The 25854-nt window shown below is 41.9% G+C and overlaps 2 protein-coding genes across 2 annotated transcripts in view; one reads left to right on the forward strand and one right to left on the reverse strand.

Moving 5' to 3' along the window:
• Positions 1 to 3189, forward strand: part of LOC126568810 (exportin-2) — a 487296-nt gene extending 484107 nt beyond the window's left edge. Inside the window, exon 7 of the mRNA XM_050225451.1 lies at positions 3176 to 3189. The gene's annotated coding sequence lies outside the window, so the exon portion shown is untranslated. The remainder of the gene's footprint in view (positions 1 to 3175) is intronic.
• The window catches only part of LOC126556357 (V-type proton ATPase 16 kDa proteolipid subunit c), a 286536-nt gene that overhangs the window by 73550 nt on the left and 187132 nt on the right, over positions 1 to 25854 (reverse strand). The window lies entirely within an intron of this gene.

The following is a 25854-nucleotide window of genomic DNA, read 5'->3' on the forward strand; positions in this document are numbered from 1 at the left end:
AAGGAGGGAGGAAAGAATTCACCAGGAAGATCCGATCGCTGACACATGCTGCTTTAGTTCCTTCCGACATTCTCTACGAGACCATAATTTATCACGCTATAGTCACACACAGGACCGGAGAACAGGTCAAGGTGAACGCGAGGGCATATACCGAGACCTGGAGATTCCACTGATCATCTTTGCCTTGGCAAAAAAAGGGGTCTTTATTCTTTACCCATTCCTTTCTATTCCAATTGGAAAAGAAACTTCCACCCTTCCGTTTCTTGTCATCTGGAGAGTGTTTTGAAAAAAGAATCGTTGAGTTTTAACAATTTATGATCACACCGCATAAAATTATCGACACCCCTTGGAGGTTTTTTTTCTGTACCCGTCTTGTCCTAAGAAAGGTTGTTCCAACAGCTAACATATAAAGGGTAGCAAATATGGAACACTTTGTCAGTGTACCTTAGCAAGCACACACCTCTTCTCGAGCTATTAAAGGAAATTTCACTTTTAAAAGCATTAATTTAAAATGCTAAGCTCACCAAACAGACAGAAGCCGCAGGGGTGTTCCTATCAAGGGGAAAAAGATTTTAAATATTCAACCATGAGCTGGAGCAGTTTATTGTTAGTTTTAGCGTGTCGAAGTTCTTTCAGATAATCTCAATTTGCGATAAATGATTTGTAAATACAGGAAAGAACCCTTTCAATTCAAAATCAATCAAGTTGATGATTTAGTGGAGGTCACATGAACTAGAACAACTGGCAAAAAAGTGTGCCAAAAGAATCAACTTCCTCCGAACAGTCACAGGGTTCTGGTGGTGTGCACATCCATCGGACCTTGCGACTATATAAGGCAACTATTCTATCCGTCTTGGAATACGGATGCATCTGCTTCTATTGGGCAGCCAAGACGCGCATACTAAAACTGGAACCAATTCAACATCGTTGTTTTAGGATTGCGCTGGGCAGTATGAAATCTACTCATACAATGTCCCTAGAAGTGATGTCGGGAGTGATGCCGCTAGAACTACGTTTTTTGCAACTATCGCTTCGCCTTTTACTGAGATCCACGGTATCCAACCCACTAGTGATTGAAAACTTCAAATCGCTACTAGAGACAGGCTTTAAGTGCAAAATCATGAAGCTAAATCATGATTTTGTATCTCTCCAGGCAAAATCCTAGTACCACTAGAGCAATAAAACGCACCACTTTACCAGAGTCTTACTGTAGCGTTCGTGCGTTCTGTCGATGGTGTGTTTTCTTGGGAGCCAGTTGTTACCCTTAGCGGAAATAGAGAAGACAACATCAGAACCATACCTCGGCAGCAACCACATCCACAACCGAGCTCACCCGGGATAAGGTGCACTTCAATTGAGGGAGAAGGAAGTGTCTACCCTCAAAATAGGATATAAGTTTGATGAATTGTTAAGCTAGATATAAGATTAGATTTTAAGGAAACCACCCGGAATCGTCAGGACACCAAAAAACATAAAATATTGCAATCAGCATGATTGCTTTTTGCCCCAGGAAATATTAAAATGACAAACAAGAAGATTTAATTTAGTAATTTATCATGACCATGCAATGTATGAAGGAGAATTCCCTGTTCGGTACATTAAACTAAGTCAAGTAATACAATGCTCAACAAATCCGTTCTACAAATTCCAACTATAGGTTCATCAATTCAATAGTACGAGGAAAATTTCATATTAAGCATGTTAACCCTCATACCCTAAACTCTCATACCAATCCCGCTCCTTCCCTAGCAATCTGGTCACACAAATCGCATGCATTGATCGTTATTGAACGACGAGCAGACAAATCTGGTTGGTCAATTTACGATACCCATCGTGTCGAATGCTATGCATTGAGAAAAAAAGCGTTTTCCCTGGAGAATAGTTTTCCACACTCTGGTCATCACTGCTTGCTTTAAAAAAAACAGGGGACCAACCCGACAACGCAATGAGAGCACGAGAACGGAGGAAACAAACAAAATTGACTATTCTGAGCTTGGGCTCAATGGTCTTCAAATCGAAATGGGAAATATTCAAAAGGGGAAAGCATTTTTTGCATCAAACAGACTAAACTGGGTGCCAGTAACGGTCAAGCGAAAGTTCCCATTCTGTCGTCCTACCCCACAATGAGGAGCAAATACGAGGGAAAAAGATTAGTCGTCAAAATAGATTGCCCAGATTCTGGGCGCATTTGCAACGAGGCTGGAAGACTGCCTAGGTTCAGAATGAACGGGAAACACACGAGGCACGTCGTTACTACACATAAATTCTACCTTCATCGATAGATGCTCCTATCCTGTTACAACGCAGCATTTGTTTAGTGTTGCGCCTGGACAGGGAGCAGCAGCAGCAGAAGCAGCCTATTTGCATGCGGCAGCTTTTATCTTCCACCCTCCGATCAAATCCCAGACGACTTCTATTCGTGTTTCTAATGCTGTGAAAATCGGGTATCGAAAAACAGTGCATAAAGTCGACCAAAAGGGGAGGGTAGAGGACAAGCTAACATTCTTGCGGAAAATTTGCACTTCTGATTAGGGTTACTAAGGGGACCTCTTCCTCCGTGCTCCTGCCATAATATATATGCAACATCCGGCGGCACGCGTGCCCTTGCGTTCATCATAATTTCCTGCTTTATAACCCTCCCAAGGGGAACGCAAATCATGCGCTTTATAGAATAAGAATTTTAAATCTCCCTTCTTTCTTGCTGTGTTGGCTATGTGTTCACACCCGTCCACCAACGGTGCCGCGCTCACTCAGTTGCATCTTTGGTGCATCTGCGTGCATTTTAGTTTTGCAAAACGAGGGTGTGTGCTATATTATTTAGCAATTTGATTCATACAGTTCTTCCCCAGTTCTTGCTTCTCTTGCTCTTCTACGTATGCACCACACACACATCAGCGCACGTCGTCTAAAAAAGGGGGGAGAGTACGGTATGCGTACTTAAAAATGGTAAATTGATGAAGTTTGCTAACAACAACAACAGTGGAAGTGGAAAATGTATGAGATGGTGGAAAATTATCATCCGAAGGGAGGGAACCGCATTAGCAAAATGCAAAACGGATGGGGTGAGTTCGTTCGCTTCGACGTTCGACCGGTCCAAAGCATATGGATTAGGGGATGCAAGAACTAATCTTTATGCAAAAGAGAGAGAGAGAGAGAGAGAGAGAGAGAGAGAGAGAGAGAGAGAGAGTGAGGGTTTACATTTTCATACCAAACACTTCCGCGTACTTGTTGTTTTGCGACCTCGGTCTCTTTCTCTCGGGCAAGATTATGCAAAAACAAACAAATATTTTTAATGAATGTTTCATGAACCGTGCCGTTGCATTAGAGATGGTTATTGATTAGCACCAACAGTGTGTGTGTGTGTGTACAAAAACGAAATTGAAGTGCAGTCATGCTTTAATTGGGAGATTTGAAGTTGAAGTAGCATTCGTAATGTCACTTGTTATCCTTGTTACGTCACCACAAATAAGCAAGATCTTCAAAAGTCATCTTACTAAACTGTCAATGAACTACAGCAATGCTTTGAATGCGGGAGAGCGACTAGAAGTAGATGTTCTATACGTTACATCTCCTGTTATCCTGGTCATGGCACCACCAAAAAGCAAAATCTCCAAAAGTCATTTTCTTATACCGTCAAAGTACTACAGTAATGACTTAAATGAGAGAGAGAGAGAGAGAGAGAGAGAGAGAGAGAGAGAGAGATAGAGAGACTGTAACTTCATGTTGTATTCGTTACGTCTCTCGTTATCCTGATAACGGCACCACCAATAATCAAGATCTTCAAAATTAGTCTCTAGCCGCGATCTACTCTAGCTACTTCAAATCTACTTCTAGCCGCTCTCCCTCATTTAAGGCTTTAAGGGTCATGACACCGCAAATAAGCAAGATCTCCAAAAGTCATCTTATTATACTGTCAAAGTATTACAGCAATGCCTTGAATGGAAGAGAGAGATTGGAATCAGATGTTCTATACGTTACATCTCCTGTTATCCTGGTCACGGCATCAAAAATAAGCAAAATCTTCAAAAACCATCTTTTTATACTGTCAAAACACTACAGCAATGTCTTAAATTGAGAAGAGAGACTGGAAACACGGCACCAAAAACAAGCAAGATCTCTAAAAGTCATCTTATTATAGCGTCAAAGCACTACAGCAATAGCTTAAATGGGAGAGAGACCAGAAGTAGATGTTCGTTACATTTCCTGTTCTCCTGGTCACGGTGCCACCAAAAAGCAAAATCTCCAAAAGTCATCTTATTATAAATGTCAAAGTACTACAGTAATGACTTAAATGGAAGAGAGAGAAACTAGAATAAAATGTTGTATACGGTGCGTCTCGTGTCATCCTAATCACGGCACCACAAATAAGCAAGATCTTCAAAATAAGTCTTAATTATACTGTCAAAGCCCTACAGCAATGTTTTAAATGGGAATGAAAGACGAGAAGCAGATGTTCTACACGTTACATCTCCTGTTATCCTGGTCACGGCACCGTAAATAAGCAAGATCTTCAAAAGTCATCTCATTATACTGTGATAGTACTTCACAATCGGAAGCATAACACTCTCCATTTCCGTCGAAACAACAACTCAAGCTAAGCAATGTTAATACGCCGATTAGTAACGCGAAGCATGAGGAAGATTGTGATCAACAAACCGACTTCAAAGCAGGCAGGTTTAGATGAAGATCATCTTGTGAACGCCTGTTTTTCGCGCTACAACTTCACGCACGCGAACAGCAATTACGATGGGATCTTTATTTACCTTTTTCGGCTGTAATTCGTTACACTCAGACAATTCGTCCTCTCCACACCTCCCAAAAAAAAAAAAAACACTATCAAAAGACAACAAAAATACTCTCACCAGTACCAGTTGTTTAAGTGTGGGCCCCCCCGCCGCCGCTCATCTATCTCGGGACCGTGTGCCATTTTAATGTGTGCGCAATTTATTCCCACGACCATGACATGATTATTGTTTTGCTGTTACGACTGCTGCTACTTTACGGTAGTGCAAATAGCGTAGCAGAGAAAAAAAAAACAACACCACAACAAACACACATCACAATGAACCAACCTCCTCTTTCTCCCCCCCATGATGACTTCCGTCCTCTCGCGTCATCCGAAGAGGGGTTGCCTTCACGCAACTCTAAATCCACCGCTAATCCGACCCGTTATTTGGCACGCGTTGAAAGAAAAGAAAAAAAAACCAACGGCATTTTGGCGAACATTCGCCGGTTTTTTTTTTTGCGCAAAGCTCTACGAACGAAATAATCAAAACAAACAGTCCGAAAATAGTAACACACATGGGGAACCCACCCGCAGGCCGCCGTTGTCTAGGAAGGAAGTGAATGAAGCGAACAAACCGCAAGCGCCGAAACGAAATGTGTGTTTGGGTGAAACGCGACTTAAAGTGAATGCGAAAATCGAGAGTTTAGTTGGCGGTTTTTTTCCTTCCACCCCCCCCCCCCCCTCGCCCATCTCTTCTTCTCTGGCGACCGGAAGAGAATGCGTGTCTAAGTCGCGAGTTTTCTTGTTTTGCTCTGTGTATATTTTAAACAATCACCAAAAAGTGCTACGTTAAAAAGGCAACAGAAAATTTGATGGAAAATAATAGAGATTTGTCTTCGTTATGTTCATCAAGTGTGCTTTGCCACACCAGAGTCAGATTTGTGATTTTGTGTGACAAACGTAATGGGTGTTAATTTGCCACCACCACCAGTGTGTGTGTGTGTGCGATTTCAGAATGTGCTGAAAATTAATTTCCAGCACATCCATTTGCTTCAGAACGAAGATTAAGTATGATTGACAGATGGCGAGAGCGAGAATTTGTGCTACCAGTGATCGTTTGTGGGGGCATTGCGGTGTAGAGCGAAGTGGGCAATAAGCGCTAATTGTGCACGCTTTTTGGCACGAGGAGTATTATTGATTGATCATCAATCATGCAACAATTGTAACCAAAGCAGTAAAACATTGTTTGAAAAATGTTCGCACGATTTATGGTTTGGGATCAGAATCAGAGGGGCTTAATCCTGTACAGATAATACTTGTTGGAGCAGTTTGAGGCATTTAATTAAATGTCAAATGTCAGAGGCGAACCAGTACCAAGAGGTGAGACGACAAAGACGCCGTTCTTCACACTGCAGGATCAGAATGAAGTCCGGGCCGTTCCCCCGTAGGGAGGGGCCTGACTATCCTACTACGTGGTATATCAGGAAGTCTTCAACCCCATTCGATGTTCGAAGATCGTTAAGCAAAGAAGAAGAAGGATCAAATATCAAACTCGATGGCATAAAAGTGTTCATGATAAATGATTTGCTTTTGTTTATGGCTGTGGTGTGTGCTAGCGAAACTCAAACAATTATTTGGAGTTGAATCTTTGAATTAGTGGGTTTATACCACCAAGCAAAGTACTTGACTTAAAGCAAAGTTTATTGTGATGTTAACATATACAACGACGACTGCCTTTCTTTTGCCGAATTCTCTTAACGAAATTCAGATTTAATATCTGAAACCCCGAGAGGGTCATCCTGCAATTTCTAACTAGCTTAACTTAAGTATACAGTTGATGAATAATCAGTCCTTACTTACTTAGCAGGCGCTACAACCGCTTTGCGGTCTTGGCCTGCCGCAGCAGAATCCGGAACCGCTCACGGTCCCGCGCCGTCGTCCGCCAATCCGTTATCCCGGCCTTGATGGCGGATGATTCCACGTCATTCTTCCACATCAATCTGGGCCTACCACGCCTCCCCTGTCCGTGTGGACGGCCTAAAAGGACTTTCTGAGCTGGGTCGTCCTGTGCTATGCGTATAACATGGCCAGTCCATCGGAGCCTGGCGAGCCTAATTTTCTGTTCCTTCTGAGCATCCTCCTCTCGAACGCGGCTAAGAGGGCTTCGCCTGTTTTGGGCAGGGTCCCATGTCTCAGAGGCGTATGTGAGTACTGGGACTATAAAGGTACGATACAGTCCCTGCTTCCCGCTGGGACCGTCGCGACAGATTTTTTTGAGGTGAGATGGTTTTTTTCGGTGAATTTCTTCAGGCTGTAGAATGACGGACTGGCTGCCAGCATTCTAGCCTTTGGCAGGCCTCTATTACCTGGGAGAGACGCAGACCAATGATGCCAGGATCTGGGTTGACTTATAGAAGATGGTTCCCAAAGTCTCCATCTCCGAGTCACGGATGGCTCTCTCTAGCGCCAAGTTGAATAGGAGACAGGCAAGCACATCTCCCTGACGCAGGCCTTTGATGGTAGCAAAGGACCCTGAGTGGAGCATAGAACTAATCGAAACCATTGCTCAGCAAACAGCTGTTTCCGATTTCGCAACTTAGACAAGTTCAAGTTTTTTGACAGTCTGCCAGTGATTAGTTAATGCCGTTTTTAAACAAATAATTCTTTTTTCCACAAAGATTTCGACCTGATACAACAAGTTCAAAAGTCCCGGACATTAATCTAAAACTGATTATAAACGAGAAAAAAAACAACAAAACATCAGGAAAAAATGCCATATCAGTATTGATTAAGTAATCACAATACGGTGTTGACAATACGGCGTTGAGATGTACTTACTTCTAAATAAATAAAAATGTTATGCTTCGGTTCATGCTTCATGTCTCTCTTCTTTATGTGGTCAAATTATAATTTTTCGATGTAGTTTTGCGACAAGGAAGGGTACACGGAATAGTGGATTTGCATTTCAGTTTTGCATAATTAAAACCTTCCCAAAATTCTGTCTCTCACGTCACACTCCTTACTTCTTTCCCAAACATGACAGATTATCCTCATTGCCACAGAACCAAGCGCATCTGCAACATGGGATGCACTTCAGCAAATGCAAGCAAAAGCATCATCCCCTTTGGATTGTGTTTGGTGCACAAGCACAATAACACATCTGATTAGAATATATTATTTTCTGCTCTTTCTCTTCCTCTCACCCGAGAAGCCATTTTATTGCACCTTCTTGGACGCGTAAGCGGACAATGGTATTGTCCCTCGTCCCTTGCATCGCACACAGATGCACGTGCCCGTGTGCTAATGGACGAACCTCAGCCAAACGGAGTCCGCCATTTGATTGACGCCATGTCACAATTTAGAGATGCCTAACGGTGTTATGCGTGCGTACAAACAGGCGTAAAGGTTTTTGGGTGACGACTGTGGACATAAGGATAACGCACAGTCCCAACCAACGGGGATGCAGAAGCCGACCCCCCCTGGTTTTTCTTCCCTTGGGAACACAGGAGAGTTGGTTGTTCTCCTGCTGAGTGGTTTTATTTTTTTCTTTCCTTTTTCCTAGTCATTTTTTTCCCTTCAATGCGGGTGGTCCAGAATGTTTCCGACCCGAGCGCCGCGCATAAAATGGCGCCTTTCGGTTGCAACACAGCAAGAGGAACGCTTCCGGCAGCGCGGAACGAAAAGGCGGGCCCAGTGCTACCTCGGGTTTTTAACCTTACTTGCTCTGGGAACGATGGGCAAGAAAATGGGTCCCTCAAAACCAGGAAGATGGATAAGTCTCTTTTGGTACCGAGACGCGAATGGGATTTACGGGTTTTTCTTGTGGGAAAAGCGCAAAAACTACTACCGTTGCTGCTGGATGTGTCGTCCACGGCGAGCAAAAACCAAACTCCAACAACAATCCTTTTTTTTTTGGAGTCCTTCTATTTTTCTCTTTTGCTCGCTTTGTCCTCAACAAAAGCAAAATAAAAGGAACAAAAAGACAATATTGACGAGCTCTCTCGACGATGGCGCCATGCATGGTTATAAATCCTTGTCTATGGATGTGTGAAATGGGCCACGTTTGGATGACCATCATTAAACGCATACATCAAGCCAACTCCCTCAGGACTAATTCCGAAGTGATGTATCAAATGGGGTAGCATTTAACAATATATTAAAGCCGACTAGTTTCATCTGTCATAGATGTTGAAGATGCTCATTTTTTCTTACACCAACTTCTCACCCAAATTTGTTCAATTACATTAAAGTTACTATAAGACTTGAGCTGTTTAGAGAAACATTTCTATAAGTTTTACTAAATTACGGCTTTGATTACATTTATAAACCCTATTTCTTATGTTTATTCCAGAAAAACTACTACAAACATTTCAAAGCAGTACCAAACACATCCCAAAGCTGACTAAAGAACAATGAATTCCGATTGAAATGTGTCCTGCCAGCTAATAACTTTCCTATTTCCTGTTCCGAAAGTGAATCCCAAAGTCCAGCAACCAGATTGCCACCCATTCTCCCTCATGCACACACACACACACGCATATAAAACACAGCAAATAATGCTGTCCCGCACACCCTGCGGGGCCACCATTAGGGCATTTAATTAAGCTGTGGCAGTGCGTTTGATGGTGCGCGCACCACCCATTCCAACTGTTTCCGGTGAGCTTTGGGTACAGAGTTCCGCCCCGCATTCGTTGCTAGAGCACCACCGGCAGGGAAAATGTGCGAAAAAAGAACAAAACGGAAAAGAGAAACAGAAGGAAATCCCTTCCCCATGGTGAATGAGCGTCGTAGTCGATTCAAGACTTGATTGACGTTAGTGTAATTAATTGAAAGGGAATTATCGGGTTGGAATGCAATATGAGAGAGAACTTAGGCACAAAAAGAAAAGGGAAAACAGAGTGATGGTACGTGCTGGTGCAATCATTAAGGAAATCTCGAATATTCCGCGTAGAATAGTGGAAGATTATTAGAAAACCAGGCAAATGAAGTATAATGTCCGATTAATTTGCCGTAAGAGGAATCATTACTATTCAATTAAATTCTACCAAATTCAATTTCGAATATTTATATGCATCTGTTGGATCAATCTGCTTTTGAAATAAATGCAAAAGCAATATATAAAATATATACCATTACAGCTCTGTGCTTCGTTAAGCAGATTAGTGATAAAAGTGCAAACCACAACAGCAACGGTAACAGGCATGAAGCAAATATGTTTCCAATTATATTGAAATGTGGTTTTTTGCCTAGCACTGAAGCCAAATTAATACACATTTCATATGTCTAGCGACACAAAAAAAACTCAATTCAGCACAAAACATGAAACCCCATTGCATCCGGGTCACCAAACATTTGCGGTGCAACTGTCCGTGGAAATTCGCTTTTGATTTTTCCCCCACAGGAGGAGTTAGCTGCTGCTGGGTACGTTACCTTATCTATTCACGCTTTAACAATCGATTGAATTGCATTTGTGCAGCGCGCGATGGTGGTTCGAGCATGCACGGGAGAGAAAACGGATCGGAAAAAACATAAAACCCTTTTCGGAAATGGATTGGAAATGCCGACGGTGCAATAACCCTGGGACGGTAGTGACATTTGCGTGACAGCAAAATAAAAAAAACTTCAACCCAAACCCAACAGGATGAAAATGGTATCGTCTATTCCCCACCGGGAAATCGTATCTAAAGCAGCTAAACATCGTTCATCGTAAATTCAATTCACATGAGAGCTTTAAAAAACGAGCTTAAATCAAGCAGTAAATAAAGTTGTTGAATTTTGTTCTGTTGCTTTTTAGAAGTGCAAATTTATTATCAAAATAATTGATTTTGGCCATTTTTCACGCCACGACTCTGTGTCCTGATGATCTTAAATTTTTGTTTTAAACGAATGTAATCAAATTCCTTGTATATTTTGTGCTTAATTTTTGAGCGAGGCAATATCAAATGGATATGCCTGCTTTCAGTGTTAGAACATCACCTCACTTCTGGGGAAGCAGAGGAAAGAGTGGAATCATTCAACAGTGTTTGTTAGAAAAAGCATGTGCCTCATTATCCGACGGATCCAGGGACCAGACTATACAGGACAAGATTTGCAGATTTGTTCGACTAAAATTTGTAGAACAAATGCAATCGAATTCTTTGTGCTTTGAAACTAATCGCTCTGAGCCTGACACATGAATCATCATCACCATGTTGGCCTGCTCTTTAAAAGAGCATATCGTCGTGATATGACCCGGTCTCCAGGAAACTCGATCCCTGGCTGCAGCTTCTCATCCATGTAGGCACCCGATCTACTACAGGTCACCCTTCACCTGATCCAGCCAACGAACTCGCTGTGCTCCCCGACCCCTTGTGCCGAACTGGGGGTCGCTGAAGAGGTCCCAGCCATCGTATCCTGCCGGTCTTTGCCGCCGTCAGGATATCTGGTTCTCCGTATAACTCAGCAAGCTAGTGGTTCATCCTTCTCCTCCACACTCCATGCTCGAACACAACGCCAACGATGGTTCGGAGGATGCGACGCTCAAACACGCCAAGAGCGTTTGCATCCTCCGCTCGGATGGTCCAAGACTCATGGCCATATAGGACCACCGGCTGAATATCACGTTTCTTGTGGTCTCGAAGTCTTCTGGATTTAAGCAGACGGTGAAGGCCGCAGTAGGCACGATTCCACCTGAATAATGCATCTCCGGATTTCGCTGCTGACATCGTTATCCGAAGTTACGCCAGTCCCAAGATGGCAGAACTCCTCTACCTCCTCTAGGTTGGCGCCGTCGACTAACAAGCTGCTTCCCACTCGGAAAGCACATGAATACATCCTCGTTCACTGTTACAACATCACCTTACTTTTGAAATAACAGAGGAAAGAGTCAAGTCACTTAACAGAGTCTCTCTGATATAAAGAAAACCCACCCGACGAATCAAGCCAGATAAGAACATCCGTTTAAACCCCTGGACAAGATCGACATTACTATACAAAATTCGTTGTCCACGTCAGGAACGAATCCGCTGTACGAACATTAGAACGAGGCAGGACCGGGATTCAAATCCCATCCGGACTCGTCTTCCCGTAGTGAGGACTGGCTCTCCAATTACGTGGTTATTGGCAGTCTAGTAAGCCATACAATTGCCGACATGACCAAGACTGTTAAACCAAAAAGAAGAAGGCGACGTGCTCCAACTATGCTCAGTTTTCACACTCCTATTGAAAGAAAGACTTTGCGATCAAATAGCTTAAGAAGTATAATGCAAAATGTTTCTTAGTTTGTCACTTATGACATAAAATTTTATGGTAATTTTCCCAATATTAACACCTTATTTAAAGATGCTCCTTACAAAATGGATTAATTAGTAAAGAAAACGAAGAATTACCCAGAAAACAAGCTTCCAATACAACGGACCGAAAACACATTTCAGCTGTAAACTGCATCTTGTGTATTCATTTGTCTTCAAGATCTTCCTGTCCCACCACAAGGACGCAAAGACGCACAGCTGTCGATACTACACTTTTGACGTGTCTGTTTTCCTTTTCCGCGGATCCGAGTTGGAGACGCGACCGATATCAACACAACATGTGCTCAATTTTATGATTCAGTTTTTATTTTTTGCTCTCTTCTGTTCGTCTACGTATCTCCGTTCAACGTAAACGCACATGTTCGGTTGGGTCGGGTGTTCTTTTCTCGGGTTCACCACTGGGCAAAGTGCCGGCTGTAAATCACACGTCAGTACAATTATCAACACATCTGCTGCTGCTCGAACAATCCGCAAAGTGCGGCTCTATCTCGCTTTGTCGCACGCGCGGTAGTCTGTGTTCGCACTTGGCAGGGGGTTGAAAAGTTGGACGAAGCGCCAAACCAGGACCCACCATCCGGCAACTGGGGACCCATGTGTGGCCCACACGTAATAATAATCTCCCCCCCCCCCCCCCCCAACCATCGTTACCGATACAACCACAAGAACAACAATAAATGACAATGTCGCGTGCCACCGTTTATTATGCATTTAAGACGGGAAGCATATGTTCACGCAGTCTTGCAGCAGCATTATCGATGCGGTGTGAGTGTGTTGTGTGAGTTTTTATTTGATCGAAATTCGAACTCAAAAAGAAACCGAACTCGTAACTTTAAAAATATTCCCCCCATCCGTTGGGAAAAGCGCAGTCTGCTCAACGGAATTGCGCTCGTCGATTTTGCATAATGCAACGCACTTCTCTTCAGTTTCTTTCGTCCAAGAACAGGTTTCCCAGGTTTGCCATCCGGCCAGTGAATTGCTCTTTCTTTTGCTTTCTTATTCTTCAGATAGGAGAACCTATTGGGGGCGCTGGCTAAGCAAAACACACCTTTTGCAAAAGAGTTGTGTCAGGTGTGGTGTGGTAACTCTATCATTTTTCCATCGCGATCCATCATATTCGAGGTGATATTCTTGAATGCCTCAATCATGCACATTATCTAAACGACACACACATAAATCTTCCAATCACAAGCACCCGGAAGGCGCGAAATACAGCGTGCCTATCTATCACGAACACGTCAAACGTCACACGTCGGGGTTCAGTTGACAGCTCAAGCTGTCAGAAAAGGAAGTGATAAGTAAAACGGTGCACACACCACGCTATGCGTTGTCTGCGCTTACCCATTCTCGCATAAATCGATTTTAGATTAAATGTAAAGAAAAAGCTTGCCGAAAACATACAACCAACTACCTCATAGCGCCAGATGTGTGTTAATACCTCAATTGCTGTCGTTAGGACGATCCATTATCACCACCACATATTGCATTTATCACCGAATATGCGAGAAGCGGCACCAAAACATAATCGACGACAGAGCGTTCGGGGAAGCAGTGACAAGAGACTCTGGGTGACACACTATCAAAACATGATGATATTAATAAATATAAACATAAAACATAATCGTTGTGTATTAATTTATTTTGCAAACGTTTTTTCCGCGTACGAGGACCAGCTGCTGCCGAATTGTTAAAAGGGAAGCAAACAAGCCGCCGCCACCACCAGCTGATGAGGCGACCACAAAAAAACAAGTGTTGCACCGGTTATTTTATTTTATTTTTTTTTAGCTCCAGAATTAAATTCCCATTGCACTAATTTACAAAAACACACGCCATTTGCACCAAACACGATGGAGACATTAATTGAACGACGCGAAAATTGGCCGTATCGGTTTGCCCCAATTTTGTCTTCCATTTTGCAAACAGTAATGCGTACTTTGCATGTTTCACTTTCTGAAGCTTTGCTTGCACGAAGAAAAATGCTTTCTTGAAGATTTTATTGCAAATTCATAGACCTCTAGAACTGAGGTGTTGGTGCTGATAGACTTAGGCAGCTGTCATTGTTTGACGTTTGACGTTCAACGTCATCTGTCAAATCCCATACATTTCTCTTGCAACTAGTGGCATGCCACCGAGCAATGACACCAGCCTTAATTCGGATTATTAAGATTCATATCCCTGCCCTTTACTATGTGTAGGAGCGTGTTTTTTCAAGCAATACGACCTCAAATCGTGTCCCGAGCACTCTTAGTTAGGAAGGGGGTGTAAATTTCTAGCGCGATAGAATTTCATTAGAACGTGCTTTGAGGGACACCTTGTAAGAGCTTGTAACGTGGTTGCTCCATAGGAACTCGCCTAAGCCGCTCTAAAACGTGGGAAAAAGAGCTCTGCTCTAAAATCTTCAACTTCAATATTAGCTCTTGCTGTTTTCTCCTTTATATTCCATCCAGCGGAATCTCGGAAGTCGGGAGCGCTTTCTGTAAACTTCAAAGTTATCAAAGAACTCTGCGACGGTAGTATCTTACAACTCGCAAACGGCACACCCAACGCCAACTCCCCATACGGAGGGTGGTGGTTGAGGAAAATTGCTATCAAAAGTTGTAGTTTTTATGAGCCCGGTCGTAAAGTTAATGAACCATTTTATGCCTCCCTCTCACCCCGAGGTCCGCACAGCACAGTGCCGTGTTTTTTAAGTATGCTGGCCCTTTTTCCAGGGAGTCAAGGGAAACAAGTAAAGTCCATCCTCGTGAAGAGCTGACCGTGTTGAGACCGTCTTCAAAACTAGATACGCCGGTCATTGGCCAAGATACATATTTGACGAACGCAGCAACATCAGAAACTGCCTATGCGTCTTTAGAAATTCGTGGTATTGGAGATCGAAGTCGAGTCTCCCCGCTTTGCCAGCTGCTCACGGTGCGCGGGAAGAAGCAATCTGTCATAAATTCAATTATGAAGCAATTTTCCTTCGCTTTTTTATGTTTTTATGCCCTTCAACGCCACCAATGAGCTTCTAGCTGGCGCAAAATGGCTACCCTGGCGGAGGTGGGGAGTTTTACAACGGTGAGAAAAAAGGGCATCCAATTCAGCAGATAGTCTCACAGTGGGTAAGGCATTCAAGGGTGATTCTTTTCTTAGGTGTGAAGTTACTATAATTGAGGGATTTTGGAATGTGGATTCTTGAATTGGATGGTGAGGGTATTGAATTAGGCGAGAATACTCACCAGTATGATGGCTCCTCTCACACATATTTATAATATTTGATGTTACATTTAATAGAACCTTTGGCTAATTTATAGCCGCACCATGTATGAGGCGTCAAAAACTATATGAATTCCTCCTAAGATTTAAATGTTAATATACAGAAGAAGAACAGGCCAAATCACAAAGCTCATTGTTTACAATATTTGTACTTTAATTTACTAGTTTTTCAAATTCATTTCACAATAAGATCACTCAATCAATAATCAAAGGAAGAAAGGACCCGTGCGTCTGCACTGCAACATTGTAAGTTCCATCCTATTTCTCTTCGCATCAGAACAAGTTTTGCAGCCGTTTCAAGCCAATCGCTACACCTATTTGGAGATCGAACCGATCCCTTTACGAAAAGGAACAAGCGGAACAGCTGAAGCAAGAAGCATTCGAAAGAAACACAAGAATGGGACGACGCCGTACGGGAATCGATACACCGGGCTGCCACCAGCCAGCCAAAGGTCCAATAAAACCTTGAACCTCATCATAGGAGCACAGCAAGGAGAGGCAACAACAACAAAAAAACACGTTGAGTATTATTTTTCATCCCAATTCCTCTCTTACACCACCATCGTCATCCTTGCTTTAGATGATTCTCTAGAGGTAGATTGATGATCATGAGATCGGAGCCATACTTTGAACCTTGCCAGCGAATATATACAAGGGAAGGAAGCATAAGAGTCCAAAATACCCTCAGGAATAGGCTCTTTCAATATCCTTCTCGCTAGAAAAATGTTCCGAAAGATGTCAGAGCTTAAAAAAAAAAGGAAAACGGATGGAGCTCGAGAAACAGGCTTGACAAACGAACAAACACAAAACGACAAGCGAGGGCATAACTGTAGAAAGAAGAATTTCAGCTGCTCTTTTAATAAAATTTTATTACATAAAAAAGGGGCATTCGATCAGTTTGATTTATATAAATTGAACGTGTGGCTGCTTTCTGATGCGCATTGTTTGAGCCGGTGCGCCGGGACGTGAATATTAATACAACTTCAATGCAATTCTACACGATGCAGGAAGCAGAAGGTGTCTTTTCTGTATTTGGGACAGGCAATCATCAAAAATTGGGTGTGCAGCTTTCAGATAATTTATACTACATCAAGCAAAATAATAAGCAAGAATGAAACTTATCAAAATGACTTACACAAAGTCTCATATTTCATGCAGATATCTGATAAATATCCACGCATTTTAACATCCCTTGAACTCAACTAACAAGTGTTAATATTTAAGTACAAAATGACTTTCTAAATGAGAACAAGAAATACACTCGTCGTCACCACCAAAACGCCAACCCATTTCACTATCAAATAAAGTGCAACGAGCGCCAACCATGATCGTACAGGGTTGCTGAGTAGAACTAGACAAGTGCGAGGTATTTCTAGACAACGTTCAAGATGAACTGGACAGCGAGTTGGTTGAACTGGACTACCGTCGCCCTTTCTCTACTGTGATCAAGTTAAACTGGGCAAACGCAACATGTTTGCAGTGTTTGGGAAACGCTTGGCAAAATTAAAAATTAAAAAAATAACTACTGAAATGCACATTAATTTCTAATTTCCAATTCTAAATAATTCCCAAACGTATACGTATGCTTTCACATCGAATATAATTACAATCAGAATGCATGGTTTTCTTGCGAAAAATGTGATGTACGAATAAAATATTTGAAATATCTGTTCAAAATTTTATCTTTTGACAGATAGATGACAGAAGACGTTTCTCTTTATAATCACTGAATCGTGTTCGTGTTTATGGATATTTTCTAGAATCAAAAACATAAAATTAGACGTACAAAAATTCATATACATTTGTTTTACCGCTTTCAAACATGCTCAAAGTACTATATTAATGTTCTTATTGAATGCAAGTTATGCATGTAAACCGTTGAAATACAGGTTGCTTTTAAAATATTTGCTAAGCGTTTCCGAAACGCTTCCAACTGTTTCACCAACCTTTTCAAATATGACAGCCCAGTTCTGCTTGACGTTTATCCACTTCAGCTTAGCGTTGGCCCAGTTCAACCTACCCGCTGTCCAGTTCATCTTGAGCGTTGTCCAGAAATCTCTCGTACTTGTCTAGTTTTACTCAGAAACCCTGTAAATATCTTCCCTCCCTGTGAGCGCATCAGGACACTCTCACATTGGGAAAAGCCGGGGCGAAATTGGTAGGGCACTGAATACCAAAAATCAACAAACCATTAAACCATTCTCCCTCGCCTCTCGCCCGAGACAAAATGGGGGAAAAAAAAGATCGACCTGTAATAAACCAACATAAAATCCACAATCCTCGCAATGCGTGCGCCTGTTTGAGAGAGGAGGAGCGCAGTTTTATCGATTGGTCATCGCGCATGTAATGAGCACCGGGAGCGGGTTTTCCAACGGGAAGAGAAGATACACCGAAATGATATGAAAGCACATTGCACACAATAATGCTTCTTTCCCGGGCGCACTATAAATGTGTGCAGCAGCGCCCGTCGGTCGATGGCACAATAAAGCATCGCAAACACAACGCGGTGTGTACCGTGAACATCACAAACCCGTACCCCGCGAGAGTCTTTATTTATGTTGGAACGGCAGGTATTTCTGTGTAGGGCCGGCTTTCGCATGCACACACGCACGCATGTCACTGGAGCGGCTTTTAAATGTGGCCCCGACAGCAGAGCATTTATCGAGCAAATAAAACCCATTTTCGATAATGTGCCCCATCCGGGGCAGGAAAAACGGGTACGGTCATGTCACTCTCTTCTGCTTCCCTTCCTTCAGATCGAGGAAGGGCTTTTCGTATTTTGAGGGCGATGCAATACACACGCCGACATTATGTGGCGATTGGTTGCAGTTATTGCAGTGGCTGCAAACACATAACTTTCTGATTTATTTTACTTTAAATCATTATCACAACGAAAAGGTTCTCTTTTCCGGAAAAGGGTGTGTGATGTGGCTGTCTTCTCTTGTTATTGAATTTCCAAGTTTAATTTAAGCCTCCTGGGGAGCCTTTTTTGTACACAACTGTAAAACCAAACGCTAATCATCAAAAGCGACGCAATGCCTCCCGGTCGGTACCTTCTTCTTCAGACGCCTGCGACAAGAGGGCCCGTCAACAAAGCAACGCAAGTTATGCTAACGATGATAAATATTAATAATTATTATTTATTGATGTGCCCATTTATGCTGGGCTTTTATATTACACCACCACCACCAATGCGAACCCCCGTTGAGTTATCGAAAGTGAAGATGCATCTAAAAAAGACCCATCAAATGCACTCAAAAGCCTGATTATCACATAAAAATTGTCAAGACAAGTTGTCAAAATCGGAAGATTCGAATTATGACAGCCGTTTGTGTTGTCTGTTGGAAAAAAAAAACTTAACGAAAGGCAAACTTAGAAGTAAACTGTCAAGAATTTGTATTCTCCAACAACCAACGGAGACTCGTATTTCTCAGATATTCGAAACGGAAAACAGGCGCCAAACTCACTGGTTTCTGTGTGTTTCCAGTTCGTTTTCTTGTGCAGTTTCAATCCAAATGTGTGTATTTTACTTCAGAAAAGATCTTCCCGAAAAAGGCCGGTCAGAAAGGACGGGAAATAAAAAATCGTCAGGCATCTTGCTGCTTATTTGTTTCCATTTCTAATGAAATGTATTTGGGCGCCAACGTTTCTTCCAAAATATTTAAATACTTGGTAAATGCCACGGATATAGTTGGTTGAGCAATTGCTTTATTGAGATCTTTCCCGGTTCCATTTTGGTAACTCCCCTCCGCAAGAAACCGCAGCGTAGCAGCCAACATTTCTTTTGGCGTGATTCCTCATGCCCTTACAGGTGGAAACTTTGGTTCAATCTTGAGGAAAATTTCCTTCGATATACGAATTTTTTTCTTAAATCTGAAAAGAACAAACTCGAGAACATATCAAAAAGGTTTAACACAAAAGTTCCACAGGTTAAACTCATGCTTGATTGGTAAGTTCCAAAGGATCGAACATACTATGAAACAGCCGATGTTGTTTAGTAAGAACTTCCGTTCTTTCATCATCACTATCATCGCTCACATGATTTGAAAAATCATTTTGATATCAAAATATCAGGTAGAACACAAAATATCTTCTCAACTAGAACAGTTGTTTACACTTTTGGTTTTGTTTTTGTTGGTTTCATCACTTAACGAAACTTGTCTGTCACAAGAACGATTTCCTACAGCAAATTTATTATTCCGTTTGTATTGACAAGCTTGTCTTGAGACTTTTCCGTTTTTAAGAGATAATCAGGCCTCAAAACAGCCAACACAATGACAGTTGATGAGGTTCCTCAAATACAAGGTTTCCGAGTAGAACTAGACAAGTGCGAGACATTTCTAGACAACGGTTAAGATGAACTGGACAGCGGGAAGGTTGCACTGGACAACCGTCGCCCTTTCTCGACAGTGGTCAAGTTGAACTGGACAAAACGCTAGGTTGAGGTGGACAAACGTTGAGTAGAACTGGACAGTCATATTTGAAATGGTTGGTGAAACAGTTGGAAGCTGTCCAGTTCATCTTAGCCGTTGTCCAGAAATGCCTCGCACTTGTCTAGTTCTACCCGGAAACCCTCTAAGACTTCCTCCATTGGGGATTAGGATGACTTAAGTTGAAAAGGTTAAGCTAACTTTAGCTAAATTTTAGCTGATTTCACGTCACACATCAGCACATCACAAACTTGCAATATGATAGTAGAAAGAACTGTTCAGAAATACACTTTAGAAAGCTTCTTATTTTTGGATTCCAACACAATAGAAATGTAATATTCTTTAGGCCTCGGGGGCCTAGAATAGTCTAGGCCCCTGAAGTCTAGAAGATTTGCTCGCCATTTTGTATTTTGATGTCTAGTTTTGTGTGACAATCGTGAGGAAAATGGATTCAAAAAGAAACCCAATATATATACACCACAAAGCACAAGCTTCTATCAGACCAAAAAGCGTAGTTGTTATAGGAAATAATTGTACAGCAATTGTTTTTTCCTCTATCAGTGTTGTTGTGTATGCACACTCAAAAGCTTATGCATAAATAAGCGCTTTAGGAGCAAAGAGAAAATTGAAAATGCATTGATAGTTCTCTGGACTTCCATATTTCGCTATGCTGCTGCTGTTGGTGCAAAAAATTGCTGTTGTGCATGCATTTTCTATGAATTGTCTAAACCCTCAGCTTCGTTTGTTCTTCTCTTATAGCACAGGGTGAAGAAGTTAGAGATAGAACACAACACCAGACAAGGTAGCATGGGCAAACCAACATAAAACAAACGGAATTAATGATTTATGCGTAGACATGCACACGTCATTAGGAGCTGGAGAGAGGCAAAACTTCCTTATTAAATTTTGCTATTCCTGCATAGGAACCTCTGCTTGCTGTACAATTGATTCAATATTTTTGTTCGTGAGTTGTTTCAAGTGCAGTTCTACGTGTATTTGTATTTATATGTTTTGAAAGAAGCCTCCATCAAGATGCTAAAAATATAACAAAATCTAGGACTTCGTTTGTACATCTGCTTTAAAAGTATGGACTTTTTTCGTCCAAAGCAAGATTAACAGTTTTAAAATAGCGAATCAGAATGGCGCCTTTGATGCAGCAAAAATGGACCTTCAATATCTTAAGGCCTAGCTTAGCATATTGCGACATCGTAAATAAATTAATTAGATCGAATGAATAATAAAATGCCCCACAGGTATTAAAGCTATATCCTGCCCGTCCAGAACTAGTTTATCCCCTATTAGCTACTGAACAAATGAGATACTTTTTCGGTAAAACTTCCTAATAACACAACGTTTCAATCAAAACCATTTACATTAATTAAAACACAACCTGTTATTATAGGGGCAAGCGCTTCTCCTGTGCAACCTGCTCGGTAAACAACAGCTGCCAGAACAGCCTGCTGACAACACAAATGGACCACCTTTTGCTGTCGAATTCCCTGACGAGCGTCCGGATCGGGCTAGTCGCCGCGGGCGGTTGTCCAGTGTGCAGCCAGAAAAGCACCTGAGCCGTGCCGTGCGGGTAAGGAGAAAACCCCGTCGGGATAATGTGATCAGGGAACGAGAAAAATAATATTACGTTGCTGTGTTATCACGATATTGTAAGCATTTTCCCTCCCGGTCCGAGGACTCACGAAAGCAAGAAGAACTTAGATAACTGAGAAGCTAAAATAAAAGGATCAGCAATTGTAGAAGACGAATTCAATAGGTCCTTGCAGGGGCGAAGAGATGAAGGCATGAAACATCCCGGACATAACCAAAAATTCGTTTCGCTTTAACCGCACACACACACACATGCTGAGGCAAGTGGTTTTTTGGAGATCGTTGGTAATTTTGCGCTATGCTCAAGAAAAATGACTTTCTTTTTTGTTCTTTTCTTCCAGACATCCTGAAACAACAGAGTCAGCTGTTTGCTTGTTCTGTTCCTGTTTTGCGGTGGCTCTCTGGCCGGCACATGTGTGTCCTCTGGTCGCAATGGTCAGGAGGAGGAGGGGCTTGTGTGTATCAAAATTGGTATTTTGTTTTCGTTTGTCGTCAGCTGGCCCATGGTTAGCTTTTTTGGAAGTATCGAATTTTGACATGATCTTCCTGCTGCTGTTGGTGGATCGTTTTTCTGATCGATCAAACTGTAATTTCTTGTTTAGGTGCGTGTTCAACAATGTCTTTGGTATGATAGCAGGCACCGAAAATGCTGTTTCGCGTAGACTTACAGCTAAAAGTTGAAATTCTGCATTTTGTCAGCCTCCCAAATTTCCAATAATTAGCTAGATATTGCCAAATTGGTTTCAGGCTATATGATTCTAATCAAATTGACATATTAAAAATTTTCTAATTCTTGTGCCTCGTCCTTAATTATTGACCAGTTAGGTTATCGGTCCTTCGAATGGCTAACGAGACTTGAGGCTGGTGTCATTGCTCGGTGGCATATGATTTTATCGTACGACCAGATTGGTAGGGGTGTGTCATTGCTCGGCAGATTAGTCGTACGACCATTTTCGGTTTGACGTTTAAATGTAAACAAACGAAGAAGGAAGGTGTTCTTTATACAAGCATTCTGCTGCCAGAGCAGTTCCAAGTTTATGGTTGCAGCACTGATTATTATGCCTCGTATCGGCAGTAATGATTTTTATGAAAATTATTTTATGCAGTAGCAGATTTTTATGAAAAAAAAATCGTTGTTTACAAATCAATTGTTTGCATTTTAATTTGTCACTTTCAGAAAAATGCTTTTATACAAGCGAGTTCAATTTGTTGCAAGGCACTGTGCAACGAAATCATTTTTTTTTATTTGGTGGCACTACCAAATTTGACGTTCATTCTCATCTGTCAAATCCCATACATTTCGCTTGCAACTAGTGGCATGCCACCCAGCAATGACACCAGCCTTAGTCAGTCTTCACAAGGTCCGAATGGGACTTGATGGCCGGTATAACTAACCTAAGAGATTCAAAACAAAAAAACAGCCTCTGAACAGATATCTGAAGTACACTGAACTTTGGTAAAAAATATTCTTATTATATTTTGGCTCCAAAAACTAGAAAAACTGCATCAAAACAGCATTACACAGTTAGCGGACAAAACAGAGAACCACTGTCACCATTATCCAAATGTCTTCTCGTACTCCTCTTCTTGTACAATATGTATATCATCAAACATAATTGCATGAAGGTATAATAATGTTCGCAATAAACATAACCATAATAATTATAACAATTATTTACTCGTACACCGAGCGATTGAGCGTTCAATGCAAGCAGGACATCGCTTAAATAACTCCGCACTGCAAGACGCAAGATAAAGATGTTTATGGAGTGTTTACAATCCCAATTACAGTACTGGATAAAATAAATCATACGCGCAAAGTAAAAAGGCTCTTTGAGGAGTAACCATAATTTATTCGGGAGAATTATAGTATTTTCATAAAAGTTTTGAGTATTGCAGAGAAAAATATTAAAAATAGCATTATATGCTTCCAAGAAGTTGTTATAGTCAACAGTTGGTTTTCGAGCATGGACAAAATAAATGAATCACTTAAAAAAACATTTTTTTCTTGCCGTGATAATAAAAGTATTCGATTTCTATTGGAGCTGTGCAGCATATCTGGAAAAAAACACACGAAACCTTTGGAATTATGCGCAACTTATCTGGACAAGGACGTCTTCGCGTACCGATCCGTCGTGATGATGCGAGAATAATTCGGATGGCGAAGCAAAACCCTAAGTTGTCTTCCGGGGAAATTAAGGAAACGGTGAATCTGGATGCCGATCGCCGTACCATACGCCGGCGCCTCAACAAGATTGGTTTGAAAAGTTATTTGACATTTGTTTGAAGCGCCCTTTCATAAGCTTGCAAAACATACGGAAGAGAGATTGGAATTTGCCAAAAAGTACGCCGGCAGAGCAAGTATGAGCTGTTTGAACAAAAACGTCGATCCAGGGTATGGCGCAGATCCGGTGACGCACTTAAGGAACTATACATTCAGAAGACGGTAAAGCATGGAGGGGGGGGGGGGGGAGGGAACATCATGGTTTTAAGATCGTTTGCGTGGTCTGGAATCGGAAGTCGGTAAACTGGCCTAGAAACAAATTACATTTTTCAACAAGACAACGACCCAAAACATGCGGCCAAAAAACAGCTGCGTTCTTCAAATCTAACCGAATTAAGGTGCTCGAATGGCCACCCCAATCTATCGACTTGAATCCGATAGAGAATTTATGGCGTTATTTGGACGATAAAATGGACAAAACATCGATCACCAACAAAGACGACTGTTTTGATGTTTTGAAAACAGCGTGGGAGAAAATTGATCCAGAACATCTACGGAATCACGTTGAAAGTATGCGTCGTCGATCGGAAGCGGTGCTGAAGGCAAAGGGTGGTGGAGATAATTTGATATAAGCATAACTTGTGAATGAGAAATCTGGTGTATGATTTATTTTGTCCATACCGATCCTCATCCTTCCCTGAAAGATAGCATAATTTTAGAAAGTCATGTGTAATTCTAATAACTTCACTTCTACAACATCATTGCCTGATAATAGGGCAACAACTTTCCTAAAGATAGCATTGTTGTTAATATTTAATTGGAGGAAATATTGAGCTTGTAAAAAGAATAATTAAAGCGTGTGAATTATTTTGTCCAGTACTGTAGGTTGCATGTACCAGGAAGAGGAAATAGTAGCTGGGCTGATAATTGTATCTTCTTCTTATCCAGTTTGATAAAGGAAACAAATATAACTTCCATGCTTTCTCCCACATAAGGACATGTAGAAAAAAAAAATACATATTTGCAACGAAAAACATTTCTCAGAAGGCACAAAATTTGGACATGATTTATGACCTGACATGACGTCCAATGTGTCTCCAAATTTCCCATGTCTAGTTTTTTTTTTATTCTGAAAACTAAGAAAACGTACATACCTTTGAACACTTTGAATCCTGGAAGTCTGGATGATGAAAAAAACCGCCCCTTCAGCACTGTCAACTCCGCCTCCTCCTCTTCCTCTGCTAAAATGGATGTCTCGGTTTCCTTATGCTAGCAACAGCAATAGCAACACCTCGTAATCCATGCTTTGACCGGTTTTTGACGCTTTTGCCGATAACTCTGCGCTGGCTTCGGCCTGGGACGAGAAACTTTCCTTCGCCGCGAGAATTTAGATTAATTTTCTCTTCCTTTCCGGCACACACTGGATGATGCTTCTTGGAAAAGGAAATCTCCCCCCCCCTCCGGGACCAGCCGGGACTTGGTGGTGAGCTGGCTGGGTGGGTGTTTCTTTCTCGCGTTGGACGCACGCTTTTCCACACTACCACACAATACTGTGTTGGTGGTGGTGGGTGGGGCGGCGACGAGTCACCTCCCCCTTTTCCCTCGCTGCAAGCTGGAGAGAGAGAAGCTTTCCTTCTCTCCAGTGCAGCCTTCACCAGCCTCACTTTTTCATGCACCTTTCCACGTTCTGCGCTAACACAGGATATCTCCGAATCGATAAAGCTACACTGTCGAAGGAATGTGGCAAGCTTTGGGAAGCGCTCTTTTTTTGCTGCTGTTGCTAACTCCTTTAGCTTCAAACTAGAATGACATCGTCATCTTCCTTTCTGCGCGCACACACACATATACACACACATACGCACACATTCGGAACATACGCCGTGTACAAAATGCAAATTCTCGCGATCTTCTACCAAGAAAAACACGCGGAAGAACACTTTGCCGAACGAGCGCGCGCACACACTGGGAATAACATGCGCCGACCAGAAGAGGAAAAAAAATACTTAAACTGCGTAACGCACCGGGAGGAATTTATGCTTCCTTTTTTCACTTTTCCCACTGGTTTTCCTTTCCCGCGGTTTTGTTTTCCTTGTGTGCTTCTCTTATGCTTGCTCCGTACAACTTTTGCATACTTTTCAAACTCGACACAAAACTTTTTGCATACTTTTTTCTTCTCTTCTTTCTTTTTCTTCACACACTTTGCACCATTTCTGCCCACCACAAAACCCCTTGTGGTGTACACTCTCACTTTTTTATTATTTTCTTACACTTTTAATTTTTGCCACTTTTTTCCGCAAACACTGATCGCCGCTTCTATTCTTTCTATGCCCG

The sequence above is a fragment of the Anopheles maculipalpis genome, chromosome 2RL (genome assembly GCF_943734695.1).
Source record: "Anopheles maculipalpis chromosome 2RL, idAnoMacuDA_375_x, whole genome shotgun sequence".
Taxonomy (NCBI): Eukaryota; Metazoa; Arthropoda; class Insecta; order Diptera; family Culicidae; genus Anopheles; species Anopheles maculipalpis.